The sequence below is a fragment of the Meles meles genome, chromosome 2, assembly GCF_922984935.1.
Source record: "Meles meles chromosome 2, mMelMel3.1 paternal haplotype, whole genome shotgun sequence".
NCBI lineage: Eukaryota > Metazoa > Chordata > Mammalia > Carnivora > Mustelidae > Meles > Meles meles.
In genome coordinates this window covers 108025337-108053064 of record NC_060067.1, presented here as the reverse complement: position 1 = coordinate 108053064, position 27728 = coordinate 108025337, and the positions used below count along the sequence as shown (strand labels likewise).

Sequence of the window (27728 nt, the reverse complement as noted above, 5' to 3'; positions counted from 1 at the left end):
ACAACTGTGTCCTCTTTTGAAGCTCCTACTTGTGGTGGTCCACCTACTATGGTTTCCTACTGTTGATATCTGTGGCTCTCTCCAGTTTCACTTTTGAAAGAAATCACTCTGAGATTTCCCCCACCTAACCTTTTCTTTCACTTCGCCCACATCTGTATGTAAAAACATGTCTTTGTCTTTTCCGGACAGACTCTGGGCATGCAGGCCATTTTCAGTATAGCCAACACTGTCTTACCCTCCGAGCAGCAATACAGCCACAGCCTCTTGCCTTGAGTCGCTTCCAAACATGGGTCTAGCACCAATCTTGTTCTGTAAAACCAGAGAACATCTGTCAATCCCCAGTGCTTTGCTGGAGATGTCACTCACTGTGCTTGAAGATGTTGCGTGTCTGCCTTCGGCTCAGGTTATGATCCCAGGGTCCTGGGATCAGGCCCCCATCAGGCCCCACATCAGGCCCCGCATCAGCGGACTCCCTGCTCTGCAGGATGCCTGTTGTCCCTCTCCCATTCCCCCTGCCTATGTTCCCTCTCTCGCATGTCTCTGTCAAATAAATAAGTAAATAAAATCCTTTAAAAAAATAGAAAATCCTCTTTCTATTTTCTAGCATTCCAACTTCTTCAAATTCAATACTGTCTAAGCCTCGTTTTAGTTATCTATGGTTGCATACCAAGTTACTCTAAAATTTAGCAACTTAAAACAGCAAATGATGGTTATATCACAGTTTATGCAATTAAGAAACCTAGGTGCTGCTTAGCTGGGAGCTTATGGATCAGGGTATCTTGTGAGATGCCATCAGCCTGTCCGAAATGGAGCTGAAGGCTCCACTGGTCACTGGGGGAAGATTTACTTCTAACAGGAGCATATACATTATTGGCAAGGTTGTTATTTTTTTAATCATCTCATTGGATGAAAGTCATCTCTCATGGAGAGGAAGGACCCTTGGGAGCCACATTTCTGAAATTTTGCATTTTCAAAATTCTTGCATGTTTGTTTCTTGGAGTATAGTTGGGCTGAGGACCATTTGGCTCTTCTTTCTTCTACAATTGTAGAATTTAGGGACGTGTCTGAATAAATGATTCTTAATTTATATTTGAAGTCTAGTGATTTTCACTAGAATTTTATTCTAGTGCTGACTGTTCTGAGCTATTTTGCCCACAGACATGGTGATTTTTGTCTTTCTTTCTTTCTTTTCTTTTCTTTTTTTTTTGGTCTTTCCCCCAAGATAGAGATTAAAGTGTTCTTAACTTATATCTTTAAGTAGTTCCACTATTTTATTGCTACTATTTGCACTATTTTATTATTATTTTCTTCTTCAGTGATTCCTTTTATATGTGTATGGGATTTATTTTGTCTGTGCTGTACTCTATAATTTCTAATTCTTTTTCATTCATTCTTAATATGTATTTATTTAGTTTACATCTATCACTTCAATCCTTGCTACTTTCTTATGCTTTCAGTACCCTCTCTTCCCCTGTATTACTTACAGTTTCTCCTTCATTTTTCTTGTGCTTTTATTTTTTTCCATCATGCCATTTGGTTGAGCATACGGTTCATCTCTTTGGAAGCGTACGGTTCATTTCTTGCACTTGTGCTGCTAACCTTGCCTTGACACCTTGCATTTTTTCATTACCTAGTTGCTTCAAAAAGTTGATTGCTATTTATTACATTTGAAAAGTTCATGGTGAAATATTTGGTCACAATTTTCTGCTTTGTTTTTTTTTTTTTTTTTTTTAAAGATTTTATTTATTTATTTGACAGAGAGAGAGATCACAAGTAGGCAGAGAGGCAGGCAGAGAGAGAGGAGGAAGCAGGCTCCCCGTGGAGCAGAGAGCCCGATGCGGGGCTCGATCCCAGGACCCTGAGATCACGACCCGAGCCGAAGGCAGCGGCTTAATCCACTGAGCCACCCAGGCGCCCCTGCTTTGTTAATGCTAACATGTTTTTAGTGTGTCTTCCCCTGTATGCCATTGGTTTTCTGCTCCTCTCTTCCCTCACCCTTTTCTCCCACTCTTGTAACATCTTTATATAGACCCAGTGCTGGTCCAGTTTTTCTTTTCTATCATGGAGCTGAGTGAGTTTTTCTTAGTCTAGCCGAAGGAGATAGGCAATGTGGGTTTTGTTGTTTGTTTTGTTCTGTTCCTCTCACATACAATGAAAGACTTTACTTCTCTGTTTCCACAGGTATAGACTACTTCCTATAAATTTGTCTTTTCTGTATATTTCTTTATTTAGCCTCACTTTCTCTGCTTTCTGAAACCATCCACAGATGCTTTAACCTGAAACTGCTGCATTTTATGTCTATAACATAGAAAGGCATGGCTCCTGGCCTTAAGGTAGGTAGGTTTGTTAGCTCTTTTTTGAAATCTGCAGCTTCTGGATTATTTCTTCAAGGTTTCTTTTCTCTTTTTCCTCCTGCACACCCTTTTGCTCAGCCATCACTGATTTTGGAACCATTCCATTGATCTGGGGGTCTAGGATTGCACTGTTTCCTATTTTCAATACATAGGGCATTTGCACAGTTGTCTTTCATTCTCTATGTTTTGGAATGATTTCCAGGAATAAAAAAGGAAATATTTATTGACTCTGCGCTACAATTTTCAAATTGACAATCCTCAAGTTTCTTACAGTCTCTGGGTTTTTTAGTCCTCCTCATGACATTATAGGCTTTGGGGTTTTTTTTAGTTGAAAAGGGAAAATGTTACAGTTGGAAATCATGGAAAAAATTACAATGATGTACATAAAGTGCAAGTGATTTTATGCTAATTTCCTCCCTAAAACAGAGGAGCACTAAAAATTGGTGGCAACATTTCAAGTGATTGCCCACACCCATCATTTCTATTTTCTTGAAGAACTTGAGGTTTTTTTTGACCAATTAAATTATGATATCACTGATAGGTAAAAATATTGAATATCTTTTTGCTGTTTTATTTATTTTGTTTTATGATAAGTACCTTCGGTGGCTATGTCAGTGGTGTCCTACTGTATCCTCAAATTATAGTCTACTGATATTTAGTAGGAGAAAGCTTACACTTTTTGGACAACACAGGACTGACTTTTGAAGACACTCTAACTCTCATCTTCCCACATTCAAGTTTTAGACTCTGATTTCTTAGAGTAACTTAGATGCACCTGCCCAATGGAAAATATAATGAAGTTGTGTGGGAAAATACATTCCAAGGTGATAAATTTATCTGAACTACAAGCATGCAACCAGAATATAGATCTATAAACAATTTGCAAACCATGCATAGAACTTTTATGTGTAGGTTGTGTCCCTTGATAAAATTGATGCTGAATGCTGTAATTTATGCAACAATAAATATTTTAATAAAAGTTTAAATGATCTGCTAAAACATTTTGTTTCATACTACTATTGGTGTTGAATACATAAAGTCTAGTTTTTAAAAAATAGGTGAAATAGGATGAAAGGCATGGAATTCGATTTTTATTGCCTCCTTCTTACCTCCTTCTTATCCCATAGAGAAATTATGCAAAGAAAAAGGAAACTTATTATTCAGAAACATGATAAAGAGAATAATAAAAATGCCAGAAAGTCATGGAAATAATTAAATGTTCTAATACAGTCACGTAAGAAGGAAAAACCAGAGGAGATTTTTATAAAAGTTAATGAAAAAGAAGGACATTTTATAATTAATCAAGGCTCCAGAGAATTTTTTAATATAAAAAAAGATGAAGAAAAGATATGTTCATGGTTAATCTGAGTATTTTATTTCCTTTTAAGGAATTAAGGAAGTTAAATTTCCTGTCTTCTTAATTCCCTAATTGAAAGTAATACAAAACCATCTGTATTTTCCTCATTTCTGTATGTGGTACAACCACTTTGACCATGTTTCTTCCTTTTTTGGTCTTCTATTTCTTTTTTTATTTTTGGAGCTTTACCTCATTTTTTCCATCTAGTCTTTCTACATATGTAGGTTTCAATATAACATTGTTTATATAGAATATAAATGATCTACTCTCAAACTTACATAAAATAAACTAACAATTTTGAGTGTTACCACTGTATACTTTATTGTTTATAAATCTTACCTCTAAAAGATGAGTAGTTTCTGTGATCATGGCACATTTATTGGTCTCTTTCCTCCCTTGTTCTTTGTTTTATATTATGACATCTTTTGCCTTTGGACTCCTGCAAGCACAATGGTTTGTTCTAACAGTTGGGTCAGTGCTCTCCAACCTTTATTTTATCGTGTTTTCATATATATGTCAAGATATAATATTCATGTTTCCTATTCATTTCCTTATCGAGGGTGAGATGGAAAAAGAAAGAGGACTCAGTTCTTTCCGTTGCCACAGTAAAGAATTACAGGACAATGAAACAAAAGTAAAACCAAGCAAAGTTTTATCAAAGTGCACTTCAAGGGGGAAGTGGGCTGGTCAGGAGAGACAAGGGCCCAGAAACTCCCGGGGTGTGGGCTTACACTAATTTTTCTCTTTTTTTTTCAAGATTTTATTTATTTGACAGAGAGGGATCACAAGTAGGCAGAGAGACAGGCAGAGAGAGAGGGAAAGCAGGCTCCCTGCTGCGTAGAGAGCCCGACACAGGGCTCGATCCCAAGACTCTGAAATCACAGCCTGAGCCAAAGGCAGAGGCTTAACCCACTGAGCCACCCAGACGCCCCAATTTTTCTCTTTTGAATAGGTCCTTGGATCACAACATTTGAGAGACAGGCCTGGATTATATAATAATTAGCCAGCTATCCATGTCCTTTCCCAAGAGGTATTCAAAATGCCTCCCTGGGGTAGGAAACAGTAACATTATTTCTATTCTAGAGACAGGTCAAATAACCTGTCTCAAGACAAGACAACCTGCCTCAAGACAAGGGGCTGCTTGTAACAAGCACCACAAACTTAACTCTTCTGATGGGATGCTGTAATGGCAAACTGACCGCTAGATGTGTGCAGCAGGGAGATGTCCGGGCGTCCGTCAGTTGGAGCTTGCCATCACCATGTGTAAGGCCCATCCTCCTATTTTTCCTGCCTAGCTTCCTTGCCTAATAATTTTATATTTCAGTATTTTGTATTTATCTGACTTTCTTCATTGTCAAATGGTAGATGTCATGGTGGTGGGAAAGCTGCTCTTTCATGAAGAACTTTAATATTTTAATTTTGTTACCATATTACCAAACCAAGGACTCTGATTTCTTAGCCTCATTAAACCTAAAGAAGCAACCTAAAATTAAGAATAGCAATGTTAGGAGAGCCTGGGTGGCTCAGTAGGTTAAGCATCCAACTCTTGATTTCCGCTCAGGTCATGATCTCCAGATCTAGAGATCAAGCCTGGGGTCAGGCTCTGTGCTCAGCACAAAGTCTGATTTAGATTCTCTCCCTCTGCCCTTCCCCCTACCTGCACTCACTCCCTAAATAATAAATAAATAAATAAATTTTTAATAACAAGAATAACAATGTTAGTCATGGAGTTACTAGAAAAACAAAACTACAACACCACAACAGAAACAAACTATCCGGAAGCATTTGCTTTTCTTTCTTCCCATTTGAGTCATATTTGCAAGAGCTCTCATTTGCTCTGGTCAGTGAAGTCTGTTTTGCTGGTCAGTGAGGTCAGATGGCCTTTGAAATAAAGTCCATCCTTTCTGCATGGTCTTTCAGCTCCCGGAGGGTATGGCTCTAGCATAGAGGGCCAGGCCATCTCTGTTGTTACCCTTAGTGTAGGCACAGGCTGTACACTAGGGCAATTACACCACCTCCCATTGAATAAACACAATTTCACATTCCTGCCTCTGTACTGTTGTTCTTACACTGCCTTCTTTACCCAGAATACCATTCCCCATATTTTCAGATGAAATCCCAGGCATTCTTCAAGGTCAGCTGTAAAAAGCTGCTTGATCAATGAATTAATCTCAGATCCTTTCTCCTTGAAAAATATTTTCCTCATACCTAATTCTATTAAAATTTTATTTTTTACTGAGGATTCTCAATTCTTTGTAATTATTTTTGACAATTTCTTTTCTTCTTCCTATTTCAGTTTTAAGAATGTAATGCTGGTAAGTTTCTTTTTAAAATATTTCAGCATTCTAAACATCCAAAAAAATAACGGAAGAGTACAAATTGTGCTTTTTAAGTGCAGGTTTATGAATGTTTATTGGTGCAGTTGGGCTTTTCTTTTGATAATTATGAAAAGGTTCACTGCAGTATTCTTGCCAAGAATACATAACTGAATCTAATCCTGATGAAAATATCAGACAAACCCAAACTAAAAGAGAGTCCACAAAAGGATTTTTTGTACTCTTCAAAAATGCTAAGGTCAAGAAACTAAAAGAAAAGACGAATTATTGTTCCAGGTTAAAGGAATCCAAAATTATATGAAAGCTACATACAATGATAATCTTGAATTGGATGTTCGACTAGGAAATGTGGGACAATTGATGAAATGTGATTATCAACTGTGTATTAGTGTTGTATGATGTTCTGTTCTCAGATTTTGGAATTGTTTTGGTTATGTAAAAAGAGTATCCCATTTTTAAGGAAGTATGTATTGAAGTGTTTAGAGGTAATATGGCAGGATGTCAATTGGCATATACATAAACACACACATATATAGATAGACATATGCATCTATTTACACAGACATATGTGTAGAGGTATGTCTCTGTGTGTATTGTATATATGATAATTGGCTAAATATCCTGAGTTATCTACTTTCCAAATGAGCAAAGTAAGCTCATTCTTGTGCTAGGGGTTAATAGTTGTGCAGCTTTGAGAAATGATGCTTTTCTGAGGACATAGAAAAGCATGCATTTTCTTTATGCTTTTCGAAGCATAAAGAATGCTTTCGAATGCATGCATTGCGAAGTTCAACCTAGTTACCCCGTGATTGGCATCCACAGAGCCTCTAAACGTTTACAGCATTCTCCTGCCATTCTTACTGGAGGGAAGGGGGGAATAATCTGGCATGAGGCATGAGAAGTCAATCTTTTTTTCTAATAATATATAGCCCTTATGTCAAGTACCATATCTATGTCTTAGACTCTGGTTTGTTGTATATTGTGTTTTCCTCTTAGAAAAACTAAGTGGTTCAAAAACATTAGATGATGATTAGGAATCTTCAATTTACAATGAGTTTATCCTCAAAATTTCCTATATAAGCCGAATGTTTGAAAGATAAATTTATTTTGTTCATTAAACAAATTTTAAATAAATATATTTCACACGGAAATCCTACTAGTTGCCTCAGAAGAATAGGGGTAGCAGAGAGCTGACTTAAGTAACAATACTTTTCACCTGATATTATTATGCTGATTAAATTATTTTTACATATAAAGAGTTTTAAATAGTTTCTGCCAAAGAATCAGTGCTCAATAAATATAAGTTGGTTTTATTACTTTCTTTCTACACATAAAATGAGAGAAAGGAAGGGAACAAAAGTGGGAGAGGATAGACAGACAATTGAGTTTGTTTTTCTCACTAACTGGATGTGGTAAATATGGAGAATAGTATATACATGTTAAAAGCAAGCAGAAATTCTATTTCCTAGTGGTTCTGGTTGTTCATTTTCATAATTTGGTGGGTTTGGGCTTTCTTTAATAAGATGAATGAAATAGAGCCACTCCTAGTTTATTAAAGATTTGTAATTTTCAAAGTTTAAGTTTTTTTTAAGAGTAAAAGGGAACTTGGGGCGCCTGTGTGGCTAGGTTGGTTAAGTGTCTGACTCTTGATTTTGCCTCAGAATTGTGAGATCAAGCCCCACGTTGGGCTCTGCGTTGGGCATGGAGCCTGCTTGAGATGCTCTCTCTCCCTCTCCCTCTGCCTTTAACCCCCTCTCCCTCTCTGATAAAAATTAAAAAAGGAAAAAAGAATAAAGGGAACTTAAAATGGTAAATTAAATTTACTGTTTTATGAAGTAATAAAAGTCTTACTGTATTATTTCATGAAGTAAAGGAAGCCTCCCTACATTGTTCCATCTTTATAATAGCAAGAAGAATAAACACAAATCATTATTCACTTGGTGAGTCTCTATCCATCTTAGTCAGGCTATGCAAGGAGTGGGGAGAGGACTTGCCAAGATTTCAGATACCTAGCACTACGCTCCGGGAGTGAGTTGTGAAAGTAGAGAGCAGAGGACTTGGGAATAAACATTAAATGAGTTCTCCTTGTGGCTTGCGCACCCTCAAATTTAAGAACAACTGATCTGGACCAATTTTCTCATGAATATAATCTTTGTTAATGGAAAATAAAGCACTGCTCAAAGAATAGAAATAATGGCATTATGCATTTTAAATCTATATCTCTCTTTTGTTGTTTGAAAATTTCTAAATTTTCTTTTAGAAAATGAATTCATTTATGTTGATTTTGTAAGTGTGTAAATTATAATTTATCTCCTTAGTTTAGAAAGTGATGATTACCTTGAAACATGAAGCCTGATTATTTTTACTGATATGAAAATGTTATTTTTGAAATTCTATTCTTGGGGCGCCTGGGTGGCTCAGTGGGTTAAAGCCTCTGCCTTCAGCTCAGGTCATGATCCTAGGATCCTGGGATAGAGCCCCGCATCGGACCCTCTGCTTGGCGGGGAGCCTGCTTCCTCCTCTCTATCTCTCTCTGCCTGCCTCTCTGCCTACTTGTATTCTCTGCCTGTTAATAAATAAATAGAATCTTAAAAAATAAATAATAAAAAAAAGAAATTCTATTTTTGTCCTCTAAGGTGAAATACATTATGCATACATAGCAGAGTATATGTGTATAAGCACTTCATAGAGAGATTTAAAAATCACACACCTGCAGGCTCGCCTTCACCTTAAGATACAGAATGTTACTAATTCCCTTGAACTCCCTGGGGACTTCTCCCCATCATCTTTCTCTTTCCCATTTTCTTAGATAACTACCATTCTGCAATTTCTTTTTATAGTTTTACTTCATGTGTATTTATCTGTAAAATATTATTATCTGGATTGCTTGGGTTTTTTACTTTATATTAATGGAAACGTATGTATTAACTCTTTTCTGATTCAATATTGTATTTTTGAGACCTATCCATGTTGATGTATATATAGTTCAATTATTTTCATTGCCCATAATTGGAACACACCACAATTTATCTTTCAACTTTATTTTTCACATAAATTATAACTACTTACAGAGCTTTTTGGTTTTGGTTTTAATCAATGCAATTACAGTCCTGGTGCCCAAGTGTTAGTTTTGGAGCATGTGTACAGGAAGAGAATTGTTGGGTCACAGGATGTAATAGTTAATGTAAACTGTCTTTCTAGGACTGTTGTACCAGTTTACTTGATAAAAAATGTTAAGAGTTCCCAGTGCTTCCCATCTTTCCAATACTTGGTGCTTTCTGAATTTTTAGTTTTGCAATTTAGTGGCTGTGAAAATATATTTTATTATAGATTTAATTTGTACTTTCTTGATCACTAGTGGACATTTTCTCTTTTATTTACATATTTATATATTTCATATATTCAGTCTCCAGTTTTGTTTTATGAGGTGCTTCCTTGTGTCTTTTACCCAACTTTCTTGGTCTTTGTAAAAATTATTTGTAGGGTAATTTAAAAAATACTCGTTAATATTTTACAGATACGTTCTCAAAGTTTGAGTTTAGGGCTTCAATCTTTAACTTACCTTTTAACAGTTTTGATAAATATGCTCTTAATATAGTTAAGCGTGTAAATAATTTTTAAGCTTACTATTTATTATATCCTGTCTAAGAAATCCTTGCCTCTCTTAGGTCATACAAATATCTTCTAAAAATTTGAAACTTTTGACTTTCTCTTTAACATATAACACCCATCTGGAATTAATTCTGTATGCAGTATGAGGTTGCCATACAGATTATGTTTTCCATTGTGAATTACCTGTTTTTTTAATGTTTCAATCAAATATATTTAAGAGTTTTGGAACCAATCAGATTTTCTATTTGAGCCATTTTTGTTGTTTAAGAATTTGCTGATTTCACTTGTTTTCAGATTTCTCTATATAAAGTTGTTTATAACATTCCTTTATTTTTTATATTTATTCAAAATTACATGCTTTTTTATTTCTTTTTTTTTTAAGATTGTTTTTATTTATTTGACAGAGGGAGATCACATGTAGTCAGAAAGGCAGGCAGAGAGAGAAAGGGAAGCAGGCTCCCGGGTGAGCAGAGAGCCCGATTCGGGACTGGATCCCAGGACCCTGGGATCATGACCTGAGCCAAAGGCAGAGGCTTAACCCCGCTGAGCCACTCAGGGACCCCCGTGCTTTCTTATTTCTAAGATCTTTTATTTGTGTCTCTTTTTTGTGTGTGTGTGTCTCCTTTTTCAAATATCAGTTGAGCTTCTCAGTTTTTCAATGTCATTTGTCCATTTCAAAAGACAACTTTTAAATTAAAAAAATTATTTCTGTTGAATATTTTTTATTTTAGTTATTTTTATTACATTTAATATGTTATATTTTTTGAAATTTTTTAAATGCTTACCTCATGAACATGTAACACTTTCTGTTTTCCCTTTTTACAATAGACATTAAAGGCTATAATTTCTAAGTACTTCTTCATCTATATCCAACAGGTTCTTACAACTCTTTTCAATATTATTCAGTTCCACCTATTTTCTAATTCTATTTCGATTTCTTCTTTAAAAGTATTATAAATAAACAGTAGCATGGGTTATGTTGTGGGGTTTTTTTTGGATTTTATTTATTTATTTGACAGACAGAGATCACAAGTACCTGGAGAGGCAGGCAGAGAGCTAGGAGAAGCAGGCTCCCCACTGAGCAGAAAGGCAGAGGCTTTAACCCACTGAGCCACCCAGGCACCCTAGTATGGGTTTTAATTTATCTTTTTGACACTGATTTTTAAATCTTATTGTATGGTCAGAGAATGCAGTCTATATTAGTCAGGTTGTTTGAAATTTATTGAGTTCTGTTTATGGCTTTGTATCTGACTGATTGTTAAAATATTCCACGTGTGCTTGAAGAGAACACTTATCTCCATATTTAGTATGCACTGTTATTTATGGCCATTGGATCAAGCTTGTTATTTATATGATATGTCTTTTTACATTATTTTGAACTATCTTTATATATTTGCTTTGTCTTTATAGAGTAGGCATATGTTTTATAAATGGTACCTAGCTGGATTTTTAAAATTCAGTCTTAGCACCTTAATCTTTTAATGTATAATTTAATCAGTTTACATTGATTATGATACCTGATATATATGGATTTAATTTCATCTTTTTTTTTATTTGTTCTATTTTTTCATGTTTCTCTTTTCTTTAGTCTTTTTTTTTTTTGCCACCCTTTAGCTGGAGTCCCTCCCCAGTCCACTCTACTTTATTCTTTTATTGATATCCTAGAAATTTCAGAATGTATACTTAAAGTGGCAAGTAAATTATTAAAAATTGCCTTTAATTAACTGTTATCTTTAATTATTACATTTCCTTTGTACTGAAAAATAAAAAGACCTTTTATAATGTTTTAACTCTAATCATCTCTTTTCCAATTTTACAGGGTAATAGTTCTTAGTTTCCTTCCACATTTTTTATACATATAGAATTAATATTTAACTTAAACCATATATTTACAATTTTCAATTGTATGCAGTTCTTTCTTGCATCTCAAACTCTCTTCCTGGGGTTATTTTCCTCCCCATGAAATATATCTTTAAAGATTTTCTTTGGTGAGCTCTTGTGGTAAAAAATATAAATAAATAAATCTCAATTTCAGTTTGCACCAAAAATATCACTATTTGCATCATTATTGAAGACAGCCTCATTAGATAGAGGAATAGTTTTCTCTCGGTTCTTGAAAATATTATTCTTGTTTCCTCATACCCATGTTGCTGCTGAGAAGCTGGTTATCTGGCTTCCATTCTTCTGTAGGCAATCTGTTTTTCTGTTTTCTCATGGTCAACTATTAAGATCCTCTCATCGTATATGGGTTTCTTCAGTTCATAATGATGTGTACTAGATTTTTAATATTTTTATTTATCCTGCATGTAATTATTTGAGCTTTTTAGATCTGAGATTCCATGTCTTTCCATAATCTGAAAAATGTTAGCCATGTCATCTTCTAGAATCTTCCCTCTTCTCCATTCTTTCATTCTCTCCTGGAACGCTGTAATTAAGCACATGCTCAACCTTCTCATTCTCCCTGTATATCTCTTAACCACACTTTCACATCTGCTTTCCCTTTGTCCCTCTCGCTTCACTTTACTTAATTTCTTGAGATTTATCTTTTAGATGTCTCAGCCATTTCTCATCTGCCTTTGAAAATTTCATTGAGTTTCTAAATTCAGTTATTACCTGACATTACACATTTTATCTCTAAGAGTTCCATTTGGGTGTTTTATCAAAGCCTGGCCCATCTTAATAATCTTTGATTTCTTCACAGCCTCATTTTCTTTTTTTATTTCTTTCGATATATTAACACTTATTTATATTCTTTTCCTGGAAATAGTAATATGTGGATTGCTGGCCTGATTCTGTAAGACTTTCTGCTATTTAAGTAATTTTTTCATTGTAATTGATGTAACATGGAAGTTTATCTATGGAAATCCTTTGAGGTCTGATTTTATTGTATTTTGCTAAAGAAAGGATTTAGGTCTTTTTCTGCCAGGAACTTGAATTTCCACCTGGGACCACTTTAAACTAAATTTTTGGCTTGCAGTTTTTTTGGCAGTTTTTTAGGTAAAATCTATCCAGATCCTAAACCCATGTGAACGCTTGTAGTCTGGGAAATCTTAAGAAACAATCTTTCTGCATTTTAATTCCACCCTGAGCCAAGGCTGGGAAAGAAAATTTCTTTTTGCAGGTTTTGGTGCCCTAGTTTATAAAAAGATTTCTGGTCTGATATCTCATTTTGCTCATGCCTGGACTTTTCTCCTTTTAAATGAGTACGGGTCTCCTTAATACCCAGTACCACTAGGGATCAGCAAAAAACTCAGAGCAAAAATGGGTTCCATTGTAGTCCCTTAAGACCATGAATTTGTGCTTATTTATTGTTTTGGTTTCTGAGAAATTTTCTTACTTCATCTTCACTTATTCATAAATGAATGTTTTTATTAATATTATTCTAAATATTATTATTTAGAGTATTTCAGGTTTGCTATAAAGGGATGGATATTTCTGAATGTCTAGTCTGTTATATTTCTGTAAACAGGTTACTAGAAATACTTATTGTAAATTGTAAAAAGAATTGTTATCTTACAAGGATAATAAGGACTGTGAACAATTAGAAATTTCAGCTAATTAAGGTCTCCTGGCAAGCATCTTGAGAAATGACCTCTAGGAGGCTTTGAACCAAATATCAAAAGCTAAAACTGCCTTTTCTCTTTGTTTTTCCTCTAGATGTTTTATTTTCATTATCACAATCCACCCATGAAATAAAAGTCCAGTAAAGCCTAAGTAGATTGTTAGTGCAAAATTTGTAGACATTCCAATTTGAGAGGAAAAAATGTTTTTAAATGACTCTAAAATGCTGCAAATAAAAATTTTCTTTAAAGATTCCAATGAAATAAATGATATTTAAACACATGAAAAAATATAAGCATATATGAGGAAGGGATTTCTTAGAAACAGTGAGATTTACTAATCCAAAAGAAAAGAGAGAAAGCCCAAATTAATAAAATTATGAATGAAAAGGGAGAGATCACAACTAACACCAAGGAAATAGACACAATCATCAGAAATTATTACCAACAGTTATATGCCAATAAGCTAAGCAACCTAGATGAAATGGATGCATTCCTGGAAAACTATAAACTCCCAAAATTGAACCAGGAAGAAATTGACAACCTGAGTAGACCGATATCTAGTAACGAGATTGAAGCAGTGATCAAAAACCTCCCCAAAAACAAGAGCCCAGGACCTGACAGATTCCCTGGGGGAATTCTACCAAACTTTCAAAGAAGAAATAACACCAATTCTCCTGAAGGTGTTTCAAAAAATTGAATCAGAAGTAAAACTTCCAGACTCTTTTTATGAAGCCAGCATTACCCTGATCCCCAAACCAGGCAAAGACCACACCAAAAAGGAGAATTTCAGACCAATATCACTGATGAATATGGATGCTAAGATTCTCAACAAGATCCTAGCAAACAGGATCCAGCAGCACATTAAAAAGATTATCCACCATGACCAGGTGGGATTCATCCCTGGGCTACAAGGATGGTTCAACATTCATATATCAATCAATGTGATAGAACAAATCAACAAGAGAAGAGAGAAGAACCACATGGTCCTCTCAATTGATGCAGAAAAAGCATTTGACAAAATCCAGCATCCGTTCCTGATTAAAACGCTTCAAAGTATAGGGATAGAGAAACAGTGAGATTTAATCAATATTTCAAAATAAGCCAACCAGCGTTCTTTAACTGGAAAGAAAAAAGTATAATAAACAATGACTGTGTTTTACTTTTCCCATCATCTGTCAGTCATAAAAGATATAAGTAAGCCCATGTCATTGTAAGAAAGATATGATTTAATTAATAGTCATGTTTTGTTAGCATTCATGACACGGCATTAGGTAGTTGATTCAGATTCATATCAAAGAAAATACTAATTTTTTTTCACAGTGGACCTAATAGCAAAGAAACTTACTGATTAGTAATAACATCAAATTAGAAATAAGTGTGATATGGTGTATTAATTAAATGGAAACATTTGTATTATGGGTTTCTTTGAAAATTTTTATTGCGGGGATACCTTTTGGGGGAGCTTATTTTATGAACCATGGTTTTCTTTAGTGGAAAGGATATCCAGTAATCAGGCATTTTCTGTGTGCTGGTCTTTGGTCAGGTGTGCTTGGGGAAATGTGGCATAAAATCTACTTTTGGCTTTACTGAGTATTCTTTTGAATACACAGTCTGCCAATTTAGTGAGGTATGAGGGAGTTGGGGCAAGAGAGGCCATAGGATGAAACTAAGGTATAGCTAAAAAAGAATGTTTTAGATAAATTCATAAACCCTTAGATTGTAACTAGAGTACATAAATAGTAATAATCAAGTTCATTACTTCAGTCTATCACAACTTTCTTTAAATTTAAACATAGTTAATTGTGGTGATCAGAAAGTGTAAACCTACCATAGGGTGACTGTTTTTTCTACCATGTAAATATCACATTCAGATAATTTCTTGTCAGTTCTACTCTCGTACAGTTATTTACCTGATTAGAAAGAAAACCTTAGAGTAATTGGGGTTTTTTTAAAAAGATTTTTATTTATTTTTTTGACAGACCAAGATCACAAGTAGGCAGAGAGGCAGGCAGAGAGAGGAGGAAGCAGGCTCACTGCTGAGCAGAGAGCCTGATGCGGGGCTCGATCCCAGGATCCTGGGATCATGACCTGAGCCGAAGGCAGAGGCTTTAACCCACTGAGCCACCCAGGCACCTCCCTTAGAGTAATTGTTGTCTAGTCACCTGTTTATATTAATGTCTGTTATTCATAAATGTAGGGTGATAAAAATGACTCTAGGTAGGCTCAATTACTTGTTTTTATTTAAATCTTTGATTTGGAGAGTATGTGACAACATGGACAAGCACTCTGATGATAAGGCAAATCTGTTTCACTGAGAAAACATATGTAGCTTTAAGTGACAATTCATGTGTAGGTGTTCCTGTATAGAAAGACTGGAGAACAAGCCTGAGCTATGCAGTCAGAAGGGCCTTTTCATGCTTCTGTGGAGTTCAGATTTTAACTTCAAGGCTCTGGTTTCAAAGCCATCTTAAATGTGGATAAGATAAAACTAGATAAGGGTTTTAGAAGGCTTTCCGGGACAGATAATGGTTATAATGGCTGGGGGGAAAGGAAGACACTACAATGATACAGAAGAGAAGCAAGAGAGCCTGAATTAAGGAATTAACAGGGGAATGGATTCTAGAGAACAAATTGGAAAGATGTTTCAAGGATCAAATAAACAAGTCGTAAGGACAGATTGCATATATAGAGGTTGAGCAATCACAGGAAGGTGAGGCTCTCACTCAGATTTCTGTCCTTCACCGTTTTATTCCAACTAGCTCTCCCTAAATGTAGTTTGAAACATTTTGTCTAAACTGAAGACTTTCAGATCTGTAATCCTAGACTAGCAATTCTTAAAACTTTTGCTCTCAAAACAACTTTATATTCTTAAAATATATTGAGAACCCCAAAGAGCTTTTGTTTATGTCAGTTAAATCTATTGATTTTTACTATGTCAGAAATTAAAATGTAGAATTTAAAAAATTATTTCATTTAAAAATAATAAGCTCATTACATGTGAACATAAATAACTTATTTCTATGGGAAAGGGCTATTTTTCAAAAACAAAAATATACTTGTCCCCACTTACTACCTGGAGAGAGATTCTAGGCCACAACACAGGAAAGAGTAACCCACGTACAGTTAGTGGCCTCCCAGAGTTCAGAGATGGAGGTGGGAGTACAGGAGACTGTGGGATCTCAAGTTCACAGGCAGGTAAAAACTGCTCAGAGGGGAGCTGTGGAAAGGTGCAGGGGATTCCCCCTTGAGTCCTCAGCTGAATACGCTTCAGGATATGCCTGCCAAGAAATTCCTCAAGACCTGCGGAAGAAACCTCTAAGGGAAGAGAGGAACATCTCAGGAGTTCACTCAGAGCTGGAAAGAGTTTTGTTGCCACCAGCAAGAGTGGAAAAACCTTATAATCCAAGAACTTTGGGTGGGATATTTAGAAAGGTATTCCCTGAGTAGTGGAGGCAAAATTAACCATAAATTAAAGGCTATTCTGGCCACCTCTCAGAAAATTTAAAAGCAAGCCTTAAAAATATCAAAGTGTTTTCAAGTAACATAACTGCATCCCAGAGCAAAGCTCAGGAATATCTGTAGGAAGGTAGCACCCAAGAAGATAAAGTTCATCATGCCCACCAGCAGATCAAACATTATCCAGCATGCAAAGAAGCAGGACAATTTTCCAATAATCAATAGAAAAATCAGTCTAAAACTGCTTGTATCCAGAATATAGAGAGAGCTCTAAAACACAATAATAAAAAGAACAAACATCTAATAGAAAAAAAACTGGGTAAAAGATACTTTACAGAAAAGAAAAAAAAAAGATATCCAGAGCACAACAAAGCACATGAAAAAATATTCACATTATTAGTGGAACATGTACTACAAAACTGTGTTCCAAAGTAGTTATATCATTTTACTTTCTTACCAACCATGTTAAGAGTTCCAGTTGCTCAACACCCTGTCAATGCCTGGTCAGTTTTTAATTTCAGTCATTTTAATAGTTGTAGAGGGGTATCTTACTGTTTTATTTTTCTTATACAAAATCAATATGTATTTTAACCGTGAGTGCCCAGTGGTTGATAACACAATTTGGCACCACTGTCTTTTGTCTTAGATGACAGTTGGTTTACTCTCCACTGCTTTTGTGCCATCATAGGCAAATGACATCTTAGGATTATGGAAATTGTTTTGACTTCAGAGACTCCTTGAATCATTGCTCTACTCTGCACTTTTTCCCTAGATTTCACGTTGTTTATGTCCCACCTTTGGATTTGCTAAAATCATTGTTTCTTCTACTTTCCCTCTGTTAAAAAAAAAATGAACCCTATTCATGTGTTCCATATTTTAAATACATTACTACTGCTCAGTCACCCCAGTGCTATCACAGAACCCTCTCTTCCACATTCAGCCAAATTCCCTGCCTTAGAAAAATGCCTTTGCCTTCCCATTCTCCATCCCGATTGACCTGTATCATCATCATCTTTCTCTTTCCAGTCTGCTGCTGGTGGCTCCTTTCCTTTCTTTCCAACGCACAGACTCATTATGGGACTCTACATCACCAACAGAATAAAGTCAAAGTGCCTTAGAGCAGCAGCAAGCTTGCTCATAATCAAATATTTTAAATGGTGACATGATTTAAAACACATACATTGATTGTTCACTAATTTAGACAATAATTAATCAATTCTAACAGTAAATGAATAATAATAGCTTTGCTTATTTAAGACAAAGGCTGGTAGAACTGTTTTTGTACTTCTAGAATGTATTAAGGTTTGAGAAATTATTAGCTGCCAACTTTTAGATTCAAGGATTGAATATCTGCTTTTTTTCTTTCTCTAAGAAACTAATAGTTCATTATAACTTCAGAATTCCAATTAAAATGATGGATTGTTTGAAAGGAGTATTACTCAGAAAGTCTGAATTATAAATGTGAGTTCAGGTATGTGATGCTCTACACAGGGTTTTATTTTGTCCCTGTAAGCTTCTCTGGCTTAGATGATTTTGTAAAGTAGCTCAAATTATTTCTGGGGCTGCAGAGACTAAGGGTTCAAGGTGTTCTCCCCACTTCATGACATATTTTCAAAGTCTCCTTAAAGTCTGTCTTTTAAAATTTTAATCAATTTATCTTTTTGAATCCTATTTTTCTTCATTTTATTTTACTTTGTGCCCTAATTTCATTTTTTGGTCATTATTATATACGTTGAAGAATGAAATTCAAACACCAAAATTGTTAGCAGAAGCTTATTAGTCCTAGACAACAGAGTGTAATTGCAAGTTATTTATTGAAAATAACATAAAGACATTTAGTTGGAATGTTTTCAATTGTATTGCCAATGGTCTTTTAAAAGATTCATTTATTTATTTTAGAGAGAGAATCTCAAGCAGACTCTGCCCTTAGTGTGGAGCCAGAAGTGGGTTTCTGTCTCACGCCCCCAAGATCAGAACCTGAGCCAAAACCAAGAATGAGATATTTAACCAACTGCACCACCCAGGCACCCCAGCAATGGCATTTTAATCACTATGCTAGGTAGCTTTTCATCACATTCATATTATAAATATATTGCCCTCTATTCCAGATTTCTACCACCTCCCTTTGTTGAAATCAAAGCTAAGGTGTACTGTTTTCATATTACTCAGAGTCATTATGCTATTAACTACATACTACCTAGTTTTTGTCATTCTTTGCTACTCCAGCAATCCTGCTCTCATTTTTGCCAAAAGCTGGTCTTTTGCATGTTTCGGTTACACCTGTAAATGCCCATCTGCTGTATTAACAGCATCAATCTGAGGCTTCTCTGAACATTAATTCTAGTGTTATAGGAAATACACTATGTATAGGACAGAAAAGCAAAAGATTGCCATCTCTTATTGCAGAAAATATATATCTAGCTTTGAAATGTATGTCAAGAGAGTCAATATCTTGAAGTCTATGGATTGTAATCTGAGGTCTATAGAACTTCACTCTCAAGTGAAGATTGAGCCATTGGAAGGGAATTTTCCATATGAACTGCATTTTACTTAAACATGGCTTATTCCAGCTGGTGACTAACCATTTGTGAGTCTTGGTAATTTTTTTCCTAGGCAGACTTTTTAAGTTTTATTGTTTTAACATCAGTAATATTTTCCCATCCACACTTAGGCTTATGCTGGAAGATCAAATTTAGAATCATATCAGATTAACTAACAACTTAAAACAAAACAATGGATCTGATACTGATTTCCCATATTTTTACATCTCATATAGGAAATAAAGTAAGAGGTCCTTATATTTTAACTTAATTCTTCAGAGAAACACAATACACAGTTTTAAATTATGTTTAGAAATTGAAAAAAGATTTAAAAAGTCAGATCTTTTATATCACCAAATGGAAATTCACTTACATTCATATATGGAAGATGTGTATTTTCCACCTTAAGTTTTCATGAGAGATTTCAAATTATTTTTACTAGTATCTTAATACTCCTGTATATTGGGAAAGCTGAAGAAAATTTCAAATCACCACTTACAGTTGCATAATAGCAGATTTGGAATTACAGGTCTTCCTAGGAACTATATCCATTAACTTTTTATGGTTGTACTCTTTACTAGGCAAATAGGATTTCCTTTTGAATTGTAATGAGAATGTTTGGGCAGATAGAAATCAACAGAAGTCCTTCTCTTTTAAGTTTATCCTGTATCTGTATTTTTTTGACTGTTAATGGTATCATAATGCTATAAAGTGTTTTTATAAAGATATAAGTAATGCTCATCAGTTTCTTTAATAGCTTCCCATATGAAGCTTAACTTTTATTCAACATTTCCTTTTATTCAAGTACCTCAACAAGAATTCAATTTATTAGAGTAACTGAGAACATGTATTTTTCAGCCCTGTTTAAATGCCACCCAGTCCCCCCAACAAATTCTCTATCATCCCTTTCAATAATCTAGAGCTTTTTCAGTAAAGGATTTTCTCAGCCATTGTTCCATTATCTACAATGACTAGAACCAAACACAATAATTTTGTTGTTCAACTGGCCAAGTTCTTTTGAACTCATTTAAATTCTTTGAAAATATGAGAAAGTAAAGTTCATGTCTAATTTGTAAATGTTTCTTCATCTTTCAAAGCTGTTTAGAAGGTAATAAAAAGAAGCTATACAGTTGTGGGGTTTTTTTCTTCCCTTCTTAAGGATAATATATAATTTCACATATTTATTTTTTATAGTTTTTTTAATCTCAGCAAATATATGAAACCAACTTTGAATTGTGGGTAAGAAATTTAAAGTAAAAAAAATTAAAGATTTTATTCTAATTATAAAAATAATTTGTGCTCATTAAAATCTGAATAGTATGGATAATACAAAAGAAACACACATATATGGATAATATAAAAGAAAACATAATATAAAAGACATAAAAATGTCACTCAGAATGACAATACCTGGTGGCAATCACTGTTAACATTTTGGCATTTTTCATTTCAAAGATTAATTCTTATGTGTAGAATATAAGATACTTTAAAGTTGAAAGAGTATTTGCCAAATATGTACACACAATCATTTTAACACAAAATCAAAAGTTATATTCAAAGAAAAGGCAAAGCATAATAAGCGTGGGACTATACTGCTGAAAGAATGTGGGAATGAAAAAATTTTTTTTAAGTTTTAAAACATTTGCAATGATAGCCCAGGATGTCAAATTTGCCTTTGGTTTGGGAATGATATATTAAGAACTGTTCCACGAGAAAGTGAAAATCTCCCTCAAAATCAATGTTGTACTTTAATGAAAGATTCCAATTTGGAACAAATAGTTCAAAATAGTAAAATAAAATATGAATACATGGAAGCATAGATTTAAATGATAATGATAATTACACAGAATTGTACAAACTATTGATGTAGGGAGAAGCAAAAGTGTTTCAGAGATGAGGTACAAACAAATGAACTATTATGAAAATTAAAGAAGTTATAAAATTATAAAGAAAATTGTTCTAGTACTTCACATGAGAAATTATTTTTTAGAAACTCTTTATATACATAAATCACAGAGTTGAAAGTTAAAGTTTTCAGGGTAAAACTCATCCCCAACATTGTTATTGAAAGATAATGTCATTAGACCCCAAGATATCACATTCTTTGTGCAGTTTCCATGCTGTCAGAGGGGAGGAATCTGGAAAAATCCATGATGAGTCAAAATGTTGGCTCCTCCCTTCTGAAGCCTCACTTTCAAATGACAGTAGTGTTCACACGAGAAAGCATGTTACTTCCCTTCCATTTTTTGTTCATGATTGATCCATTTATTCCTTACATTTTCAACAAAAATATTTTCTAATGTTCATTTATGAATTTCTATGAGTCAAGCACTGTTATTGTAACTTAATATAAATATGTATTTAATTGTTACAGAACCAGTGAAGCCTCGGTACTGGTACCATTCTGATTTTTAAGTAAAAATACAAACATAGGAGGATAAGCGACAAGAAAATAACAGAACTGGAATGGACCAGATATTTCCAGCACCCACATTTCAAATAGACTAGTGAACAAATTCTGGATTGATTTTGAACAAATAACTTTTGGGGTACTTTGGGAATACCAGAGCATTTTTAATTTTTTTGAATGTACACATACTCAACTCTAATCAGAGTATTATTCTTAAAAATTGTCCAGGTTTTTACATTTCAGAGGCTAGGATGAAAACCTGAGGTAACAATAACTAAAATGAGCTTTGCTGAGGCTAATGCTGTAATAGGCAATGAATATTCTCCTTCCCCATCATCTGTATTTTCAATTGTGGGGAGATGCTAAGGTTTCATAAGCCACCTCCACATTCTAAATTTAGTAGGAGTGTTAGAATTTGACATATTTTGTGTCTTGGGCCCTAAGTCTTGATTTACATTTACAAACTTGCAATATATTTTATCTGAATACAGTATTATGCAGTTCTTCCATTCCAGTTGTCTGTCTCATGCTAAATAAGCTTCAGGACATTTTCCTGTCTGAAACAATATAGCAATACTTTAAAAATTAAAACTTTTAAAATAAATAAGTTTCTGAATTTTTCATTTGAAACATTTCCTTTTTTATCCAAAATGTATTCTTTTTTCATTTTAGGAATCACATTCCAAAATTGTTATCACATTTCAATTGTGATAACTTTCAAAATTACAAACAAAAAATATTACCCACTTTTCCTGATCTGCCGTCTTCTGAGTACGTGTGCCTCCCTCGTTGATCTCATTTTACATATAGTAATATTTGTTTTCATATTTCCTTATCAAACAATTACTTCCCTATTTTGTGCTTTTTATGATAAATAGTCTGTCATATTAACAGACTCAACAACATAAAATGGTACCCATAGTTCCTTCTTCATCAGCATATTAATCATACCAAAGGGCTCTGATCATCATCCACTTAGACACTTTCTTTGATTAGCCTTTTCATCTCCAGGATGTATTTTCACATTGTTAATTGAAACTTTAGAACCAAGCATTTATCGGTTTCCCTTTTATTGTTACATTTACGTATTAAGAATGCTTTTTTTTTAATTACTCTGAAGCCATTTAGAAATTAGGAATGCTTATTCCATAACCCAGAAAATTCATATTTTCCATCTCTAATATGCTTCTTCACTTACTATGCTAGTTAGTACAATACTGTGTTATTTATTTTTCTTCATTACTCAATTTTGAATGATTTTCTTTTAAAATATATGTATTGGCTATCAAGATCCTTCCTTTGCGATACATGTTTTCCCTTTTAGCTTGGTTGATTTCCTACTAAATAATGGTTTTAGCCAACTGACATTTATTGGGTTTCTACTATGTGGCCAGTGTTTGGTAGTCACCTGAAATTGAGGTAAAAATGATTATCAGTTGTACTATCAAAAGTTCACTATGTAATGAAAAAGAGAGGAAAATAGTAATATATAAATGATACTATCCATGTGACACTTTCTAATGATGCTATGATTACCAGGAAGCTGGAAAGGTCTCCCACTAGGAGTGTTGATGGGAGTGTTGAAAATTAGGAGGAAAAATGGGACTAGGTACAACAAGCAAAAAGAAAAGAGCAAATGAGCCCTGGGCATAATATGACTGATGAATCACGGAACCTCTACCTCTAAAACTAATAATACATTATATGTTAATTAATTGAATTTAAATAAAAATTAAATGTTAAAAAGGAGCATACATGAAAAAATGAAAGATTACGGTTAATTCAGGGACTGGGGAGGAGATTGGAATGGCTCCAAGGGGAGTATAGCATTGTCACAGATGAAGCAAACAAAGTGGGTCATTAGGGCTCCTCTTAGCTCTTAACAGAATCAATTGGCTGAGGAGGCCAGCTTGCTAGTACTTGTGTGTGAAGCTGGGGATGAGCAGGATGTATATGGATCAGCAAATGGTGTTTGTTTCCCTTTAATGGAAAGTATAGCTCTGTGGCCAACAGACCAGTGTTTGGAATCAAAGAGTTTCATCCCAGCTCTGTGAGCTATGACAATTTGACTTTTTAAAAACCCAATTGTTCATCAGTAAAATCAGAAAACAAAAGTATGTATTTCTTAGGATAATTGTGAGGGTCAAAGGGAATTATGTATATAAGTCTCTACCTAGGGTATTTCAGACTTAATCCAAAATCAGTGCGTGTTACTTCTTATATTTACCGTACCCCAAAAGGACTTCTTTTAGGGGCTTTCTGTCAAAAAGATGAGCCCTCCCTCAAAAACAATTTTTTGGCTTAACTGCAAAAATTTCTTCCTCATTTTAATATATCACACGGAATAAATGGGAAAAAAGCAAAACCTATTTCTGCTCCAAAGGTGGATAGATTCCATGTCTATAATTTTTATTCAAGTTAAAGAAGAGTCATGCTTATATATAATATTTCTGAGAAAGTGGAAATGTCACTTACAAGGCTGCTTTTACATGAAAACAGGCAATTTCAAAGTCATTTTGTCTAGTCACATGATAATATGAAACTAAAAACTACAACACATCCTAAAATTATTTACATATAGCACTGGAATTTTTTATTTAATTTGGAAGTTAAAATAACATCTTCAGGTACAAAGTCTCCACTACTTTATGAAAATAATCTTAGATGATCAGCTTAAGGTGTAGATTATTATTTACCATGCATTAAATGCTGGTAGACATTTTTCTAAAACATAGGAAAGAAAGTTTGTTGTCAACATTCAAGTTCTACTCTTAGATAATTGTAAAGAATTTGAAGATACTCGAAAGAAAAAAAAGCAGAAATGTATCTTTCTCCTTCAAATCCAATTTAGACTGAGAAAAATCGTCATTACCTATTGATAATGATTCCACATGTTTGGCATTATAAAAAGAGTCATTTTCTCTGGCAGCAAGTCAATCCAAGCACACATAAGCAGCTCCTGGGAGTTCTTTGTAATTCTTTGTAAAATAAAACATTCTTGTGAGATATTTCAGTGAGCTACAAGACTGGTAAACATACACACTCACACATAAGCTGCCATTTCTATGGAAATGAGCTACCCTAACTGGAACATCGATTTAATGTCAAATGGAGTACAGTCTTTAGTTATCATAAGGATTAATGCCTTAGACATTTTCACTGGAGTTGCGGGCCATATGTTGTTTTTAACAGCTCTGAAAATTTTGTGTCTTTGATTCTGTCAGATCATTCCTGTGACAAATTGCCATATGTACTATTTCACTGTGCATGGAGAGACAGTATAGTGTAGTGACTAGGGATCTCTGAAATCTGACTCGTTTCCTCTTTGTCTTCAGCGGTAACTAGGCCTTGGAAGACTTAATTCACAGCCCAGTCCCTCATTTTTCTCATTTAAAACAGCAACTCCCACTCCATCTCCTTGAAGTCCCATTAGGCTTCCTGGCTTTAATTTTCTTCCCAGCACTTCCCAGCATCTGCTGCTCTCCACATTTTATTCAGGTAGGTTTGCCTCCACCCCATTAGATTGCAAGTCTGGGAAGGAAGGCTCACCTCAGCATCCTGCATAACACTTAGTACATAGTTAGTGCTTCATAAATATGTGTTTGAAGAACAAATGAATTAATTTGTGAAATGAGGACCATATTATCACCTACTTCATGCAGTTGGCTGATACTAAGTATGTTAATATATGCAAAGAACTAAAAACACTACTTAACACATAGTAAATGTTCAATACTTGTTAGGTGTTATTAATAATCCTGAGGAAGTTTGTTTATAAAATCATGGGTATTCATTTTCGATCAAATCTCTTTTTAAAATTCTCTTCCTTTCAGGCAGTGAATTGATTATAGCTTCCTTTTCATTTACTAAACACCATCACTAAAATTCCAGCTTTCTGACAGTAATTTATGATTGATCTTGCTACACTGAGAGGGGAAAAGTCAGGAGTTAGATCAGCTTGTTAAGACAGTATGTATATTCACTCACTGATGATGTCAGAGAAATTCAAGTCCAATGGCAAGGGCATGAAATTTGAAGTGAAGGGTGATATCCTGATAAATTTTTTCATGCTTTTATTATTTAATTTCATCTAATCATTCATTCATGGAAGTTAAAAAGAAACATTCTATTGACTTATACTTAGGTAACTCAAATGTACAATCTCTTTTGCTCACTCTTTCCAAGGGAAACTTTTGGGCATTGTGGAAGGATGTGCCCTTCTTTCTCTTTCTAGTCTGTCTTTCTAAGAACCTGTTCTTGTCCTTCTAATAGCTTCCCTCCTTTCTTTTTCAGCTGCTGAGTCATTCTTCAAGTTAGCTACTCCACAAGCTCATGCCTTTCTCTGCTGAGCCATTGAGGAAGCTGGATTAAACACACTTGCCTTGCTCTTGCTTCCCTGTACTTAGTACTATGTCATCTCCTGAAACCTACCATATTCAAATCTGTAGCTATGTGTAAATACCTGTATCAAAGGCAGTAGCAAAACCAAAAATATTATAATTGCCCTTAAAATGGATGGCTCCCCTAGTTTGAAAGGAAAGAAAATTATATGTAGACCAATCACAAAAAGAGGCTGGCACTTCTTTGCTCTTAGTCAATTTCCCCTAACCTCAACTTCTTAAGCATTTTCAGTTAAATGTATCACTTTATCCATTTTACAACTTATTACTGAGAATTTGCTCTGTGCTCAACAATGAACAAGATAGTTCCTCAGTCTCATGTGGATTAAAGGAAAGAGTGATAGGAGCATGGTTCTGGTGACTATAATGTTCTCCTCTCCCCTCTTCATTACTTTATATTTAAGGCCTATTCTGAGAGGGTCAGACTGAATGCTTGACCCTTGATCCTCATAGTGGTCTTTATCTTGACCACCACCAGGTAGAACATTAAGTGTTCTTTGGATACACACCTACACATGCACAGAGTAATGTCTCTCTAGTTAAACTACTTAAAGCTTAAGGAGGAACAGACTCAAATCATTTTATAAACAACACTGATATTTTATGTCCTACACAAGGATAGAGGATCTTCTGTATTTAATTTGCAAAATTTAAGATTTGAATTCACTATTTATGGCTCTATTACTTTCTTCCTGGATTAATTCTATCTACCCTTTTTTTTTAAACTGTGTTTGATACAAATACTATTTTGTGTGCACATAAAAGATTCTGTTCAGCTGAAAAATTTATAGGGAAGTAACAGTTTCTGATAGAGAATTTTACAAAATTCTCTACGGATAGTTTTAAATGACTGATATAAATTCAGTGATCCAGCATTGAACAGGGACTATAGTTTCATGCGTGTGTTTAAAACAAAATATAATGTATGTGAAAATCTTGATTGTAAGGAGCCATTGGAATATAGCCATACCTTGTTTTACTGTGCTTTGTTTCATTGTGCTTCCCAGTTTTTGTGTTTTGTTTTTTTTTTTTTTTGGTTTTTTTTTTACAAATTGAAGGTTTGTGGCAACCCTGCATCAAGCAAGCTTCTCTTCTCTTTTCCAACATTTGCTGACTTTGTGTCTCAGCATCACATTTTGGTAATTCTTCCAATATTTAAACTTTTTCATTATTTTTATATTTATTATGCTGATCTGTGATCAATGACCTTTGAAGTTACTGCTATAATTGTTTTGTGGCATCATGAACCACACCTATATAAGATGGCAAACTTAATGGGTAAATGTTGTATACACATACAACATCTCTGTTCTGCCTACCAGCTCTCTCCTTCTCCGTGAGCCTTCCTATTCCTTGAGACAAAGCCATATTGAAATTAGACCAATTAAAACCATACAGTGACCGCCTATGTTCAAGTAAAAAGAAGCTATAAATAAGAACGCTTAGTGAGGTAGACATTTCAGAAGCCCAGATCAACTGAAAGCTAGGCCTCTTGTGCCAGTTAGTGAAGTTGTGAAGGCAAAGGAAAAGTTCTTCAAGGAAATTAAAAGTGATACACTAGTGAACACACAAATGATAAGACAGTGAAATGGCCTTATTGCTGATATGGAGAATTTTTTAGTGTTCTGGATAGGTCAAACCAGCCACGACATCCCCTTAAGGCAAAACCTAACCTAGAGCAAGGCCCTAACTCTCTTCAA

The 27728-nt window shown here is 34.5% G+C and overlaps 1 protein-coding gene across 3 annotated transcripts in view; it reads left to right on the top strand.

Annotated features, from left to right (window-relative positions):
* Nucleotides 1–27728, top strand: part of BANK1 (B cell scaffold protein with ankyrin repeats 1) — a 306359-nt gene that overhangs the window by 33211 nt on the left and 245420 nt on the right. The gene's annotated exons all lie outside the window — the stretch shown is intronic.